Genomic DNA, 15,618 nt, shown 5'->3' on the forward strand with positions numbered 1-15,618 from the left:
CTTGGAAAAAACCGGCATCATAAAGCAACTTCTATGCCAAAATGACCGAAGAATATTGCTTGATATAATATGTGGAAGCCAGTGTCGATTTGAATCTCTAGCAAGCAATACAATTAAACAATTTTGCTACATGTAGGTTCCTTTGTTTTAATTTTGCGAGATTAGTTAGAAATTCAGAACCATGTACACTGCAGCTTTGGTAAGGGGGATGCTAAATGACGAAGACAAATATTGTTTTATGGGAGAGTTGCAAAAGTTTCAATCAAGTATTAGTGCAATATTAAAAATGGGGGAAAACGCGGACCTCAGCTTTTGTGGGAGGGTTCGGACGAACCCCCCGAACCCCCCTCTCTAAATATGGGCCTGGATGCACTTACGACTACCGTAAAGTTTGCTTTAATGGACGGTTGTAATGCTTAAGTGTACCCGGTGTAAACTTCACCGTAAGTTACTACAATTAACCTTAGCTACGATTATTTTGTTAAAGTGGGTTTTATTTAATGACACAACTAGAGCACATTGAATAATCAATCGTTGACTATTGGATGTCAAACATTTGTAATTCTGACACGTAGTCATCAGAGGAAATATTTTTTTCCTAATGCAGCAAGGAATCTTTTATATGCAGTTTCCCACAAATAGGATAGCACATACCACGGCCTTTGACTAGTTGTGGTACACTGGTTGGAAAGACAGAAACAAATCCAATCAGTTGAATGGATCCACCAAGGTGGTTCGATCCTTCGACAAAGCACCCCAGACCAACCAACTCAGCTATACCCCGCCCTCTCATTCGTGTCCCTGATCCAGGGCAGAGTTTTCTTTTTTTTCCATTGGTCCGTCTTTGACGGGTCGTATTATTATATGGCGTTATCCGCCGTCCGTCCGTCCGTCCGTCCGTCGGTAAACTTTTCATTTCCGGAGTATATCGTTCTGATCCATTCATATAGTATCATCAAACCTAGTAGGCAAATACAACTTGCGATGGGGGGGGGGGGAGGGTCGCGTATCATAACTAGGTCATCGTGACCTACTTTTCACGCATTTCTGTACATTAAAGGAAATAACGTGTCTGGGCTATATATTTCCTTATCAGTTCATATAGGATCATCAAACCTTGCATGCAAGTACAACTTGGGAAGGAAGGCACTCAGCACATTTTATTTAAGGTTATATGGCGTCAGACATAGGGTTAAGGACCACACCGATTATGAGAGAGAAAACCCGCTGTCGCCACTTCATGGGCTACTCTTTTTGTTTAGCAGCAAGAGATCTTTTATATGCACCATACTACAGACAGGGTAGTACATATCACGGCCTTTGATATGCCAGTCGTGATGCACTGACCGACCGCGCATCGAGCGGGCGCTTTACCTGTGGACTACGTCCCGCCCCGTACAACTTGGGATAGCAGTGTATTGCGTACTATACCTAGGTCACCGCGACCTACTTTTGACGAACGTACAGTGTACCTCGCCTGTTCTCATTGCTTTATTGTATGGACACTTCTAGCAGCACGTCTCAGCTGAGCAATGAGGTAGGTGTTATTGTTAATACACGTTTGTTTCCGTACGTTGTCTGTGAAGACGTCTATTACCCTAATGAGCAGTTTCGTTAACGAGTAATACAGTATCGCTAAGCATTGCGCAAATCTGTTTTATAGCCCCTAAACCGTTCCCTTGGTGACGCTTTTACGACAGAATATATCTCAAGGGATGGAAGTGGAAAACACTAAATCGCCTGTCTGAAGGCCTGTCGTCTGTTTCAACTAATTAACTGGTAAACGAGGGAGGCATAACCAACAATTTTCACTTAAGGGTCCGCTGCGGAAATTTAATGTGAATCGGTCGATTTGCGGAAGTATCCCAAATGGAAAAAACTTTGTTCAGGAAATATAATATTATATAACATACGATATCCCGTATACATGTATGTCATCGGAAAACTATAATTTGAATACAGTAATAAAGTATCAAAACGCCTTAACGGTCGAATGGGGAATGTCACTCGTTGGAGCCTCGTGGCATTCAGCATTCTCCGATATCTTCAGTCAGTATTACCAGTCTCTCTCTCTCTCTCTCTCTCTCTCTCTCTCTCTCTCTCTCTCTCTCTCTCTCTCTCTCTCTCTCTCTCATTCTCTCCCTCTCTCTCTCTCTCTCTCTCTCTCTCTCTCTCTCTCTCTCTCTCTCTCTCTCTCAAGTTTCTCTCTATTCCGTTTCTCTCTCTTACTCTCTCTCTCTCTCTCTCTCTCTCTCTCTCTCTCTCTCTCTCTTCTCTCTCTCTCTCTCTCTCTCATCTTTCTCTCTATTCCGTTTCTCTCTCTCTTACTATCTCTCTCTCTCTCTCTCTCTCTCTCTCTCTCTCTCTCTCTCTCTCTCTCTCTCTCTCTCTCTCTCTCTCTCTATACACACGCACACGCACACTCATCAGGCATAACTATTTATGATGTTATAATCTGATCTGAGTTAATGATACTTTAAATGCCATTGTAAAGACAATAATCATATTAATTAGTACTTTTGCTGAAATGCTGAATTATGAGTGGTAGTGCTTTGAACAAAGTACGTCTCCATTCCAACACAACCTCTCCATCACACCCACCCACATGACATGTCTCCGTGTCTAGAAGCTCCCAGTGATATACTATTAAATACTAGCGTTATGCTATCTAGTACATTTGTATGTTTCTTGATACACGAAGGATGCTCATCTCTGACTTCCTTCCGGTATACTGGTTATACTGATTTCTTCGAGTGGTACAGACGACAAGCATCTACCATTTTAAATTTCCAATTATCGACGTACTAGTTGGCACCTCTGATATTGCGAAGGACGCAGATGTTTGACGTATCAGTTCAATCAGTAAATGATTATATCGTCTGTATTAATGTTAATCATTGTGCTTCTCTAGGGATAATTATTCTTTGGGAAAAGGTTCTGTTACAAAGTTCACCATTTGTGCTGTCGTGCATGTGCGTGTCTGTCGCATGTATAGCTGTAATCTACGTCAGACCCACTGATACTGTATACTTATTTGGTGGCAGTCTGGTACTTGGGGAAACTTTATAACGCCAATAACAGCAGCGCTCGTCACCTTGGGGAGGATCTGATTTTAAACGTCTATGGAATGGTGTACACGTCGAAACCGGGAACGCGTTTCACGTCATAAGTATCTGCGTGTTCAGTAGTTGGTCTTCGACATTTTACAGATGTATGTGTATATAGAGGTTATTACCAGCGTGTTTTTGTTCGTATTGTCAATATCATATATTAGAAATAAAACTGTATTATGCGTTATTTTCGTTCGTAATATATGATATTGACGATACCGAAACACACGAGGCTAATATTCATATAATCTCAAGCTTAATACAACTCCGGTTTTTCTGCCAGAGAGAAATGTTTGGGTATGGCACTATGAAAGTGAATGCAACCTTGTTTAAACTAGCTCACGTTCTATAGCACATGCTAATTATATATTACCTCATATACTATGGGTATGGTCTGAGCGAAATGATGAATGAAAATGGGGGTAAAATATAGCATATAAGTATATTTGTTGTTGTCTTGTTAATTGTATTTTAATAAATTGGCAATTAGTCATCCATAATAGCCAGTGAACAATATAGCCAGTCATCAGTAAATGAGGGGCGGGACATAGCTCAGTGGTAAAGCGTTTGCTTGTTGCGCGGTCGATCTGGTATCGATCCCCGTCAGTGGGCCCTCTGGGCTATTTATCGATCCAGCCAGTGCACCACGACTGGTATATCAAAGGCCGTGGTATGTGTTATCCTGTCTGTGGGATGATGCATATAAAAGATCCCTTGCTGCTAATCGAAAGGAGTAGCCCATGAAGTGGCGACAGTTGGTTTCCTCTCTCAATATCTGTATGGTCCTTAACCATATGTCCGACGTCATATAACCGTAAATAAAATGTGTTGAGTGCGTTGTTAAATAAAACATTTCGATCAATAAATGAACCCTAAATCAAACGAACCTGGGAAACAAGGGGTGTTTAGAAGAAAGGTAATTTTTTTAACGTTGGCGGAATCGTCCATTACAAAACTGGTCTAAAGGAACATAGAAAATTACACGAACAGACATCTTACAAAGAAACACTAGTTGTGAATGAATTGACGACTATGTGGGGATAATTAAATCAAAATAGCCTGGCAAACAAGCGATATTTGAAAACAGTGTAAAGTTTTAAACTTTGTTGAAATCGCCTGTTACAAAATTAGTGTCGTGACCAGGGCCCCGTTTTTCCAAGCGATCTTAGCCTAATTTGCTACACTCTCGTCATTTTGCGACCGCGCAGTGTGATGCAAAAAGAGTTGTGATGACGATGCGGCATTGGGTAAGAGAGCTGTGTGAATTAGGACTAAGATCAGCTTATGCACCTCAGGTGATCGTCACGTTAAGATCGCTTCTTAAAACGGCGCCCTGGATTTAGGTATGGTGTAATACTATTTTAAACATTGGCTGTCATGGAGGGAATAAGAAATAAATATTGTAGGACAGACGTCTTTTTTTTAGATGATGATGTTTATGTAGAATATAGGGCGGGACGTAGCCCAGTAGTAGAGCGTTCGTTTGATGCGCGATCGGTCTGGGATCGATCCCCGTCAGTGGGCCCATTGGGCTATTTCTCGTTCAAGCCAGTGCACCACGACTGGTATATAAAAGACCGTGGTATGTGCTATCATGTCTGCGGGATGGTGCATATAAAAGATTCCTTGCTACTAATGGAAAAATGTAGTGGGTAGTTTCCTGTCTAAGACTATATGTCAAATAACCAAATGTTTGACATCCAATAGCCAATGATTAATAAATCAATGTGCTCTAGTGGTGCCATTAAACTGAACAAACTAAAATGTAGTATATAGGTAGGTCAGTAAAGCAGAAGATCATTATTTGAGTTTCCCGTGCAAGGAAGTGCACACAATCCTGATATTTCTCAAAACAGATATCACACCGTTGATTACACAAGTTAATCAGGTTATGAAAACCTAAAGGAATCGCATGTTACACATATATGACATTTGTTGGAGATATCAATCGTACAGTACTTAAAGAAAACAATTTGTTTTTGTTTTAGTTTTATATTATAGCATATTGTTTACTCTGAAAGAAGAATAGTGTTTGATTTGACAAAATTTCGTTTTTTGGTGCAATTGTGCTGAATGACCATGTTTGCTAATGTTCCTGGAATGGGACAATATGCTCAAATGTACCCTAAAACAAATGTAACGCACGTTGTGGCACGTTGTGCGACAATTGCAGGAAATTGGCGTGAAATGGTCAGATTTTGGCGAATGCACGTGAAACTCGGGGAAGAGGTCGGGGTAGTGATGAGTATTTAAAGCTGCAATGCTCGCAATGATCCCTCATTTCCATTTCGACGTGGATGAGTTACAAGATGCCAAGACTAAACCTGCCGAATCGAGACATTGCAATAGGCCGCCTCCAGTTAGGTGAATCGCAGTCAGCAGTCACACGCAACATGAAAGTCCATCAGAGCACCATTTCACGTCTCTGGGACAGGTACCAGCAGTTTTAATCCGCTAAAGACCGGTCCAGAAGTGGAAGACCTCGCATAACAACTGCAGCACAAGATCGCTACATCCGGGTTCTGCACTTTTGTCACCGAACTGCCACAGCAACGAACACTGCTGGATGCATACCTGGTTTGAGAAGGGTGTCTGCACAAACCATTCGGAACCGACTTCGAGAAGCTGGTTTACGGCTAGAAGACTGTATGTTGGCCCCGTCTTGCGACGTTAACATCAACATTTACGTGTTCGCTGGTGCACGAATGTACAGGGGTGGAACTTGGGAAACTGGCGGCGAGTATGGTTCAGCGACGAGTCACGTTTCTTTCTACAGCGACGTGATGGACGACAACGTGTTTACAGACGCTGCAATGAACGTTTTGCCAACAACTGCGTCACCCAAGTTGACAGATTCGGTGGAGGGAGTGTCATGTGGGGAGCCATCTCATACACCGGCAGAAGTGAACTTGTGTTCGTACAAGGCAACCTGACAGTTGTACGCTACCAGGATGAAATTCTTCGCCTTCACATGCTTCCCATTTTGGATCAACAGACAGACAGAACTCTTTCAGCAGGACAATACCAGACCCATACGGCACGTGTAACAATGGATTTCCTACAGAATGAGAATGAGAATGATCGCCAGATCTCAACCCCATTGAACATATATGGGTCGAACTGGACAGACGTGTACACCAGCGTGACCCGGAGCCTCAGACGCTTCTGCAACTGTTACATGCACTGCAGGAAGAATGGGCTGGGATTCCACGTGCCCGGCTTCAGAGACTCATTCAGTCTATGGCAAGGAGTTGTCGCGCAGTGATTTCTGCTGCTGGTGGCCACATAAGGTACTGATTCCAGCGCCCTCGTGCGACGCTGTTTGGTGACAAAAACGCCTCCACTGCCGTCAGTCCATAGCAAGAACACTGTCACATACTAATGTCAAATTTGACTGCGATACGATCATAAATAACGAAATTGTGCCACTTTGTATTAAAGAGATAATTCCATGAATATTTCGCCTATGTGTTTCTGTTTTGTTAGAGTATATATACTCTTCAAAAACGTAGAGGAACCTGAAATATTAATGTTAATATTAACTATTAGACCGAACATACCCTTTGACCACACACATCAACCACCGAAACACATTCCATAGTTTGCACGTGCATCACGCAGTTGCCCCGTACACGTGCTCGATGATAATGATAGCAGGTCCATGTTTTGACTTTCATCGCAACGACGTTCACTACAATTCATGTACGCGTGCATGCCGCTATACATATAAGTACACGCGCACTTACAATTTGAGAAGAGCAACATAAAACATTCGTGTTTGTAAAACCCAAGGGCAATCCTGAAAATGTTGGAGGGAAAATCGCGGAATTAGAGAGGAAATGCAGATTGATCGAGCCCTTTAAAACCAAAGGTTTTTTTATCATCCCTATTTGCTCGCTCTTCCTTTTTGTCTGTGACTTAGATGTACGTGGATGTTTGAGAACCGAAGCCCGGCCCTAAGTACATTTATACGAGAGTGTGTAATTTGCTGCGACATCGTAATGTGAAAACACCAATAACAGAGATGTTTTGTAATCCGCTGAAGACGAATACAATTATTGATTCACCGTGTAACATCACGAATGTGTGCGTAGCATACAACCGTTAGCATCTCAACTTATTTTCGTGCTTATATCCAATTAAGGTTCAAGCACACTGTCCTGGGCACATACCCCAGCTATCTGGGCTGTCTGTCCAGGACAGTGGGTTAGTTGTTAGTGAGAGAGAAGAGGGTGTAGTGACCTTACACCTATCCACTCAGTCGTTAAATCTCGCTCTGGATGGGAGCCAGTACCGGGCTGCGAACCATGTACCTACCAGCCTTATGTCCGATGGCTTATCCACGACGCCACCTAGGCCGTACAACAGTTAACCGTGCTGGCGATTTTAGAATGACGACTATGAGCTATGATAATCATAATTAAACAATACATATTGTTTTAATTGTGAATCAGCCTTTGATGTACACTCATTATTACAATATGTTTCTTGTATTTATTTACTTGCTTACTTATTTATTTACTTATTTACAATGTTCCATATTATGCGCTGGCAGTGAATGACTTACCAAGATGTGTATACTCGTCCGTGTTGTGTTCATAACATTTGGAATGCGTTAAACTTGTAGGTCTGACTGGTGGTCATCACCGTAAATCTTAAAGCATTCACCACGGCACTCAGAAAACACTTAATACTTCACGTTATGGACGCCCCACACAAGACGATTCTACTTACAATTACTGGCGAGCCTTCAGCCTCGTCCAGTATATAGGCAACAACAACAATGCATCTTCAGAAACATCAAAGGAAAAACCATAATAAATATTCAGTAATTTTCTTAAATGGACTATCCTGACATTGTAGTCACTGAAAGAGTGAATTATTCTACTGATATGTAGAAACATAAGCGTCCGAGACAAGGGGTACAACAAGAGGTACACATGCACACTCTCCGCCCCCCCCCCCCCCCCCCCCCTCCGTCCCCAATGTCGGAGCAAATTTGAGCAAAACAGATAGAGATATTAGGCCAAAATGAGCTGGCCTGAAACGTTTTCAACATGTACTTCCATAATTCTACTCATAGTAATTCTAATCGCAATATTAGTTGTAGTCCACGTAAAACCCTCTGCAGCTGTCTGGCAGTAATCCTAATATGAGGAGCGGGACGTAACTCAATGGTAACACGCTCGCTTGATGCGCAGTCGGTTTTGGATCGATTCCCTTTGGTGAGTCCATTGGGCTATTGCTCGTTTCAACCAGTGTACCACGACTGGTATGTGCTATCATGCCTGTGGGATGGTGCATATAAAATATACCTTGGTACTAACGGGACAATATAGCGGGTTTCCTCTCTAAGACTATATGTAAAAAATACCAAATATTTGACATCCAATAGCCGTTGATTAATAAATCAATGTGATCTAGTGGTGTCGTTAACCAAAACAAAATGTGCTAATAATAATAAATGCTGTTATCCAGATTCGGGCATTTTTGTTACCGTCGGGTACAAATCAACCTGCCCTACTTCAAAAACGGGATTCCTAAAACACATTATATCCATAATTGGAAACGGAATGCACACATGTAGCGAACATCATTTAAACTCCTATAACATAAACTATTTTAAGGAAGGATCGTCGTTCGTCCAAAATATAAAGAATAAAATTGTTTTATGCATGCGACTCTATTTAAGAACCAGTGTTTCAAATTCTTCGATGTTAACACGTACATAATATAAATAATAGTTATATCACGGTTTTGACGAGTCGAGTGCCCGCCGTCTAAATACAGTTAACGAATCAAAACCAATGATATAACGGTTTTGTACCACGATTGACGCGTTTGTGAGGGGCGTGGCCTAAAACAACTGTGCAGTTAACTTCAGTTACCCGCACAGTTTCAGTTATACCATGGTATTGCAGTTACACCCCAGTTGACATCAAAGAGAAAAACACCAAATCATGGTACAATAATATATAGTGCATAGAATATGCGTATGCCAATAAAAAACTGAATGATTGTATTACAGGTATCGCACACAACAAACGCCACGCCAACCAGACGACGTAACCAACTTTCAGGAACTACAGAAAAAGTTCAAATGTGGAGACGAGCTATATTTTACTAGTTATCGCATCTTCCAGTATATCGGATGATTCTTTAAAAAAAAAAAAAAATCCAAAAACAAATCTGAAGCCGAATAGAAGGAAACATTTGCAACACAAGCAAATTGAAATTATGCAGCAAACCAATTTAGTATGTTATTATTATATACACATTTTCGTGCATTCAACGGGGACGTATTTGTTTGGTATTTGTTGTTATTCGTTCCACACGAAAGACTGCTGAATAAATACACATATTATGCTTTGTTTAACATGAAGATATATATAGATAAACATACAGGAAACAAAAGTGAAATAATGGGTGATATGTCTCCCCAAGTACATAAAATAAAGCTGATCTTACATCAACGTGCTTTTCCATTTCGAAAGCGTTTTTGTAAGCGTAACCGTACATTCGTTTTGTTGTTGAACATTGTTTGTTCAACCGTAAATACGATTGCGAATACATAAAAGTAATGATATATTTGTCACGTCGCATCGCACACTATCTCGGATTAGTTTCTTGAGTGAACTTAAAAAGACATGCGAGATTTCTAATATTCTAAAGCTGAACAAATACACACTGAATCATTATAAAACCTGGTACTGACTCTCTCTCTCTCTCTCTCTCTCTCTCTCTCTCTCTCTCTCTCTCTCTCTCTCTCTCTCTCTCTCTCTCTCCCTCTCCCCCCCCCCCCCTCTCTCTCTCATCATTTGTCTCTCACCAGTGTGTCACTACTGTTTGGTAAGAATCTAAAGTTCTTGCAGTTTATAGAAAGGTGCGCATGTATAATATACAATATATATATATATATATATATATATATATATATATATATATATATATATATATACTACTCAAAAGAATTTAAGGGTCAGACGATATTTTCGACATTATTTTCTGAATGTCAATTATATTAGCTAGACCATAATGTCACGCATGGTATTGTTCCATTTTTACGAAAGTGGGTCTAAGCAAAGCACAAATGAATTAAAATCCACTGTCATTAACACTGTCGACTAGTTCTAATGGCGAAAACATGCTTACATTTGCACGTAAATTAGGGCGAAAGCGAAAGGTCTGCTTAGTGCCCATAACTTGCTTTTTCACAAAGCGCTTCATTTGCACGCTTTGCACGTGTATTCCATGTTCCCAATGCTGAATTTCTGTATAATTGGAGCTTGCGTTCGTGTACGGTGCACACTCCAAATTCGACAATGGTACGACGTCAACTGACTATCGAAGATCGAGGAAGGGCTATTGGTTGGCTTCAGGATGGCAATACGCAAAGAAATGTTGCTCTGAGACTTGGTGTCAGTCAGAGTGTCGTTGGCCGACTGTGGCAACGGTACCCAGCAACGAATTCTGTTCGAAATCGTCCACGTTCGGGAAGACCCCGAAGCACTACAAATAGAGGGGACCGCTACATCACCAATATGGCTCTACGTCAACGCACAACCACTGCACGCCGATTACGTGACAATCTGCGGACTGCGACTGGAACTCGAGTGTCTGATCAAACCATAAGCAATCGTCTGAGAGCCAATAATCTACGCTGCCGTCGCCAGGCTGTTCGACCACCACTCCTACCACGTCTCAGAACGGCCAGACGTCACTGGTGCACGTTTCATCTGCGGTGGCAACGTGTTCAGTGGGGTCGAGTGATGTTCACTGATGAGTCCAGGTTTAGTCTCCAGTTCAACGACGGTCGGGTTCGTGTCTACAGACGTCCTGCGGAGCGCTTCGCTGACGTTAACGTTAGACAACGTCACCGGTTCGGTGGTGGCAGCGTCATGGTGTGGGGCGGCATCCCTATCCACCACAGGACCCCCCTCTATGTGGCGGATGGCAATCTGAATGGAAACCGCTATCTGAATGAGATTATCCGGCCGTTGGTTCTCCCAGGCCTTCAGCAGATTGGCGGCGGGGCAGTTCTGCAGGATGACAATGCCAGACCCCACCGCGCCAGGGTGGTAACGGACTTTCTCAGACAACAAGGTATCGCCAGGATGGATTGGCCAGCATATTCGCCTGACTAGGCCCCAATAGAGAACGCCTGGGACGAATTAGGCAGGAGAGTTCGGGATAACCATGCCCCTCCGGCCAACCTTCATGATCTGGGTCAACTTCTTATGGCAGAGTGGCAGGCCATTCCCCAAGAGTTCTTCAGACGTCTGATCAACAGCATGAGGCAACGATGTGTCGAGTGTATTCGCGCCAGGGGTGGATTCACACACTATTAAACGAATGTTCTAATGTGTAAAATCCATGTTTGACAACCTTCAACTTTGATAGCATGTCATGTGACTTTCTTGTATACAGTGACGTTTATTTGTTGTTTTTTGTAAATATGGAACAATAAGTAAACATTTTGGTGTAGTTTACATCATCAATCTAATACACTCTGAAACTTATTTGGTTATAAATTTTTGACCCTTAAATTCTTTTGAGTAGTATATATAATATATGCAAGCATTTCTTTGTCGTTACAATTAAACGATCTCGGCGCTGTTGGCTGTATTTAATTTAATTTCTTTCTGTGTTAGTCAATGATTGATAAATAAATGTGATGAAGTGGTGTCGTTAAATAAAACACACTTTATATTGTTTCTGTGTAGCCTTCATAATATTTGGCTAGGCTAAGGAAACATCGCATAAGTCAAATATGGAAAATTACTTGCAAATTTTTTTAGATGCTTTAGCCATATGGTGTAACAATAATAAACTTTTTATATATAACAACAAATCACAGATTGTATATTTTAGAAATCCAAGTTTATCAACAACTGATTCTGTTTTCATATGTGGAGATCCCTCCCTTGACCTATCGAAACAATACACATACTTGGGTGTGGTATTGACGGAACATTTGGATTTGAGTATTATGGCTAAGCATGTTGTAGCTTCAGCCTCACGAGCATTAGGACTCGTCATCTCCAAGTGTGAAGCTATGGGCAACGTCTGATTCAAAACGTCTACCAAACTGTATGACTCACTTGTGTGGCAGGCTATAGACTATTCTGCTGCAATATGGGGACTAAATGAATGTTCATATGTAAATGCTGTACAAAACAAATCCATGCGCTTTTATCTGGGTCTACGAAAATGTGCTCCAAACGCTGCAGTTGCTGGAATATGGGATGGACAAGAGTGAGTGTCAGACAATCAGTAGCTATAGCAAGGCATTGGTGCATAACACTCAAACTTAATTTTAATAGGCTGAATTTTAGAGGTTTTGAATGGTCGAACAATACATCAGGTTCACATTGTCAAAACTGGCATTTTAGATTTCGCAGACAATTTGGTGCTCTGGGTTTTAATAATACAATGAATCGTTTTAATAATCCAATGTCAATAACAGAAACGGAAATAAAAGCATTAGATGGTTTCAAAATTAAATGGACAAATGTTTTGGACGTGACAAGAAGAAATAAAATCCGTACATGTAGCATTTTAAAGCATGTTTTACCCCTGAATGTTATGTTACTGCGCCTATGCCTAAGTCATATCGACGTGCGTTATCACACTATTGTTTTGGTACCGCGCCATTAAGGTTAGACACGGGAAGATATGAACATTTGGAGATTCACAAAAGAACCTGTTTTAACTGTCTTAATTATGTAGAATCCGAAGAACATGTTCCTATTCACTGTCCTCTTTATGGTGAAATTAGAGTAGATCTTTTTTTAAAAAGGCAGTAGTTGCTGTAGTAAACTGTAATAACATTTTAGATAAAGAAAACATTTCTTTACTTTTAAGACACCCGGATATTGTTAACATTACAGCCAAAAGTTTCATTCTTATTTTATTACGTCGTCAAAGATTTTTTATACATATAAACATATATATATATATATATATATATATATATATATATATATATATATATATATTACTGTTTTTATTTTACTTCTTGTAAATACAATACATTTAAATGATTTGATAGTCTTTTAATAGTTTTAAAGTCTCTCATAACTTCATCGGAGTGGCTTGTGTACTTTTACTATAGTATTACTGTTTTATTACTGTTGAATTCTTGTTTTTATTTTAATCTGTACACAAGGTGAGACGTAAATACATAATTTGTCTGTCTGTCTGTATGTCTATAAACACACAACATTCTATTACTAGCGTCCTGCTAAACAGAAACGACTCCGTAATTATATGTTTACGCTACCTTTAATACATGAGGCAGATCCGTAATTGGTATGACATTGGCGGCCAAATGTCATGGTGTTTTTATAACAACCCCATGTCTGTAGTTAATAAATTAATATTGTAAACCTTTGTAAGGGGTAGCTTTTTGGTGGACATCACTCCGTAAACACAATGAGGCAAGGACAAAATTATTGTCAAATACACATATATGATTAGGTAAGGGAAACACAATGTATCATATATTCGCCACCGATCAACATAGCTTCACAAATTACCATTCCCGTCGTTATTTAACCTCGCTACATGCTGACATACGACATGTATAAATTAGATTAACAATTAGGTCATAGGAAATTAAAATGACATGAAACTTTGATGATTTTACCATAGTTTAACACCCAATAGCCGATGTATTTTTCGTGCTGGGGTGTCGTTAAACATTCATTCATTCATTCATTCATTCATTCATTGAAACTTTGATGATTTTGAAAATTTGGCATTAATGGTACAACTACTTCATATAATTATGATGGACATGTATCGTCTTAGCTTCACAGTATATGAGTGATAGACAGTGAGTAATAGAAGGGGGTCATTGTTAAATTAGTTTTGAAAAATATGTTTTCACAACAAAGAGAAATTCATATTTACAAAAGTAACAAAAAATTGAAAAATGCGTGTTTACTTTGTAGGCAATAAAGTAATACTTATACACTGCCACTAAAAAGTGGGAATGTTTGTCCATTGGTCTTAGTTATTAACTTTTAATAAAGAAGAAGGAGAAGTTTGTTTTGGTTAACGACACCACTGGAGCACATCGATTAATTAATCATCAGCTATTGGATGTCAAACATTTGGTAATTCCGAATCGTAGTCATCAGAGGAATCCCGCTACATGTTTTCTAATGCAGCAAGGGATCTTTTATATGCACTTTCCCACAGACAGGAAAGCACATACCACGGCCTTTGTCCAGTTGGGGTGCATCGGTTGTAACGAGAAAAAGAACAATCAACTCAATGGATCCACCGAGGTGGTTCGATCCTGCGACGCAAGAACCTCAAGCGAGCACTCAACCGACTATGCTAAATTCCGCGCCCCCCCCCCCCCCCCCCCCTCAACTTTTAATAAGGACCACTTGCCCAAGATATATAGGTCAATGATAATTTAACTTTTCGGGTTAATACTTGGATATATACATGAAAATAAGGCATTTCATCATAATAATCAAGTAATGATTCTTTGTGCAAATCAATGGTATAACAGTTATCTGGTGTATGGATGTGTTAACATGTATAAAGTTTTGACATTTATAATTATTAAACAAAACCAAAGCATTAAAATGTGTTCTTTCTTTATGTGCGTGCGTGCGCGCGCGCGCGTGTGTGTATGTGTGTGTGCGGGGGCACGCTTGTGTGTTTATTCCCAGGACTTTTCAGGTTAGCCTGAATCACTCAGCAATTATGTGTCAATTATTATTAATATTATTATTATTTATTATTATTATTACTTTTATTATCATCATCATCATCTTCATTATTATATTAGGATAATTATGTATCATCACAAGTATTTTGTGTAATAAACCAAAAAGAAAACCTCTACTCACGGCAATAATTCACAGTGATCTGTAGCACATTGAAATCAATAGTATCTTCCCGAGATCACCAACTTCTTACGAATGCCACATGTTGCTGGTCTGCGATAGAAATACTACAGTCCATGCGGTGAGCTGTCAATAATCAGTCGGCTTCTACCGCGGTAAGTGATTGGACAAATGGCGTGACGTCACAGTTCGTAAAGCAGAAACTAGCCTTCATACTGGACATGTCTGACGGATCCTACCGAAGGGTTTGAAAAGACGAGTTTTAGACTCATTGCATGCTCGGGGCGGGACGTAGCTCAGTGGTACAGCGCTCGCTCGATGTGCGGTCGGTCTGGGATCGATCTCCGTCGGTAGGCCCATTGGGCTATTTCTCGTCACAGCCAGTGCACCACGACTGGCATATCAAAGGCCGTGGTATGTGATATCCTGTCTGTGGGATGGTGCATATAAAAGATCCCTTGCTGCTAATCGGAAAGAGTAGCCCATTAAGTGGCGACAGCGGGTTTCCTCTCGCAATATCTGTGTGGTGCTTAACCATATGTCTGACGCCATATAGCCGTAATTAAAATGTGTTGAGTGCGTCGTTAAATAAAAAACATTTCATTCCATGCTCTAACGAGGCCAGACATTTATATTGGAGG

The 15,618-nt window shown here is 40.5% G+C and overlaps 1 long non-coding RNA gene across 1 annotated transcript in view; it reads right to left on the reverse strand.

Moving 5' to 3' along the window:
* The window catches only part of LOC121384666, a 67,216-nt gene extending 52,152 nt beyond the window's left edge, over positions 1–15,064 (reverse strand). Inside the window, exon 1 of the long non-coding RNA XR_005959419.1 lies at positions 14,981–15,064. This is a non-coding gene — a long non-coding RNA (uncharacterized LOC121384666). The remainder of the gene's footprint in view (positions 1–14,980) is intronic.
* Between the last annotated feature and the right edge of the window lie 554 nt (positions 15,065–15,618).

The sequence above is a fragment of the Gigantopelta aegis genome, chromosome 10 (assembly GCF_016097555.1).
Source record: "Gigantopelta aegis isolate Gae_Host chromosome 10, Gae_host_genome, whole genome shotgun sequence".
NCBI lineage: Eukaryota > Metazoa > Mollusca > Gastropoda > Neomphalida > Peltospiridae > Gigantopelta > Gigantopelta aegis.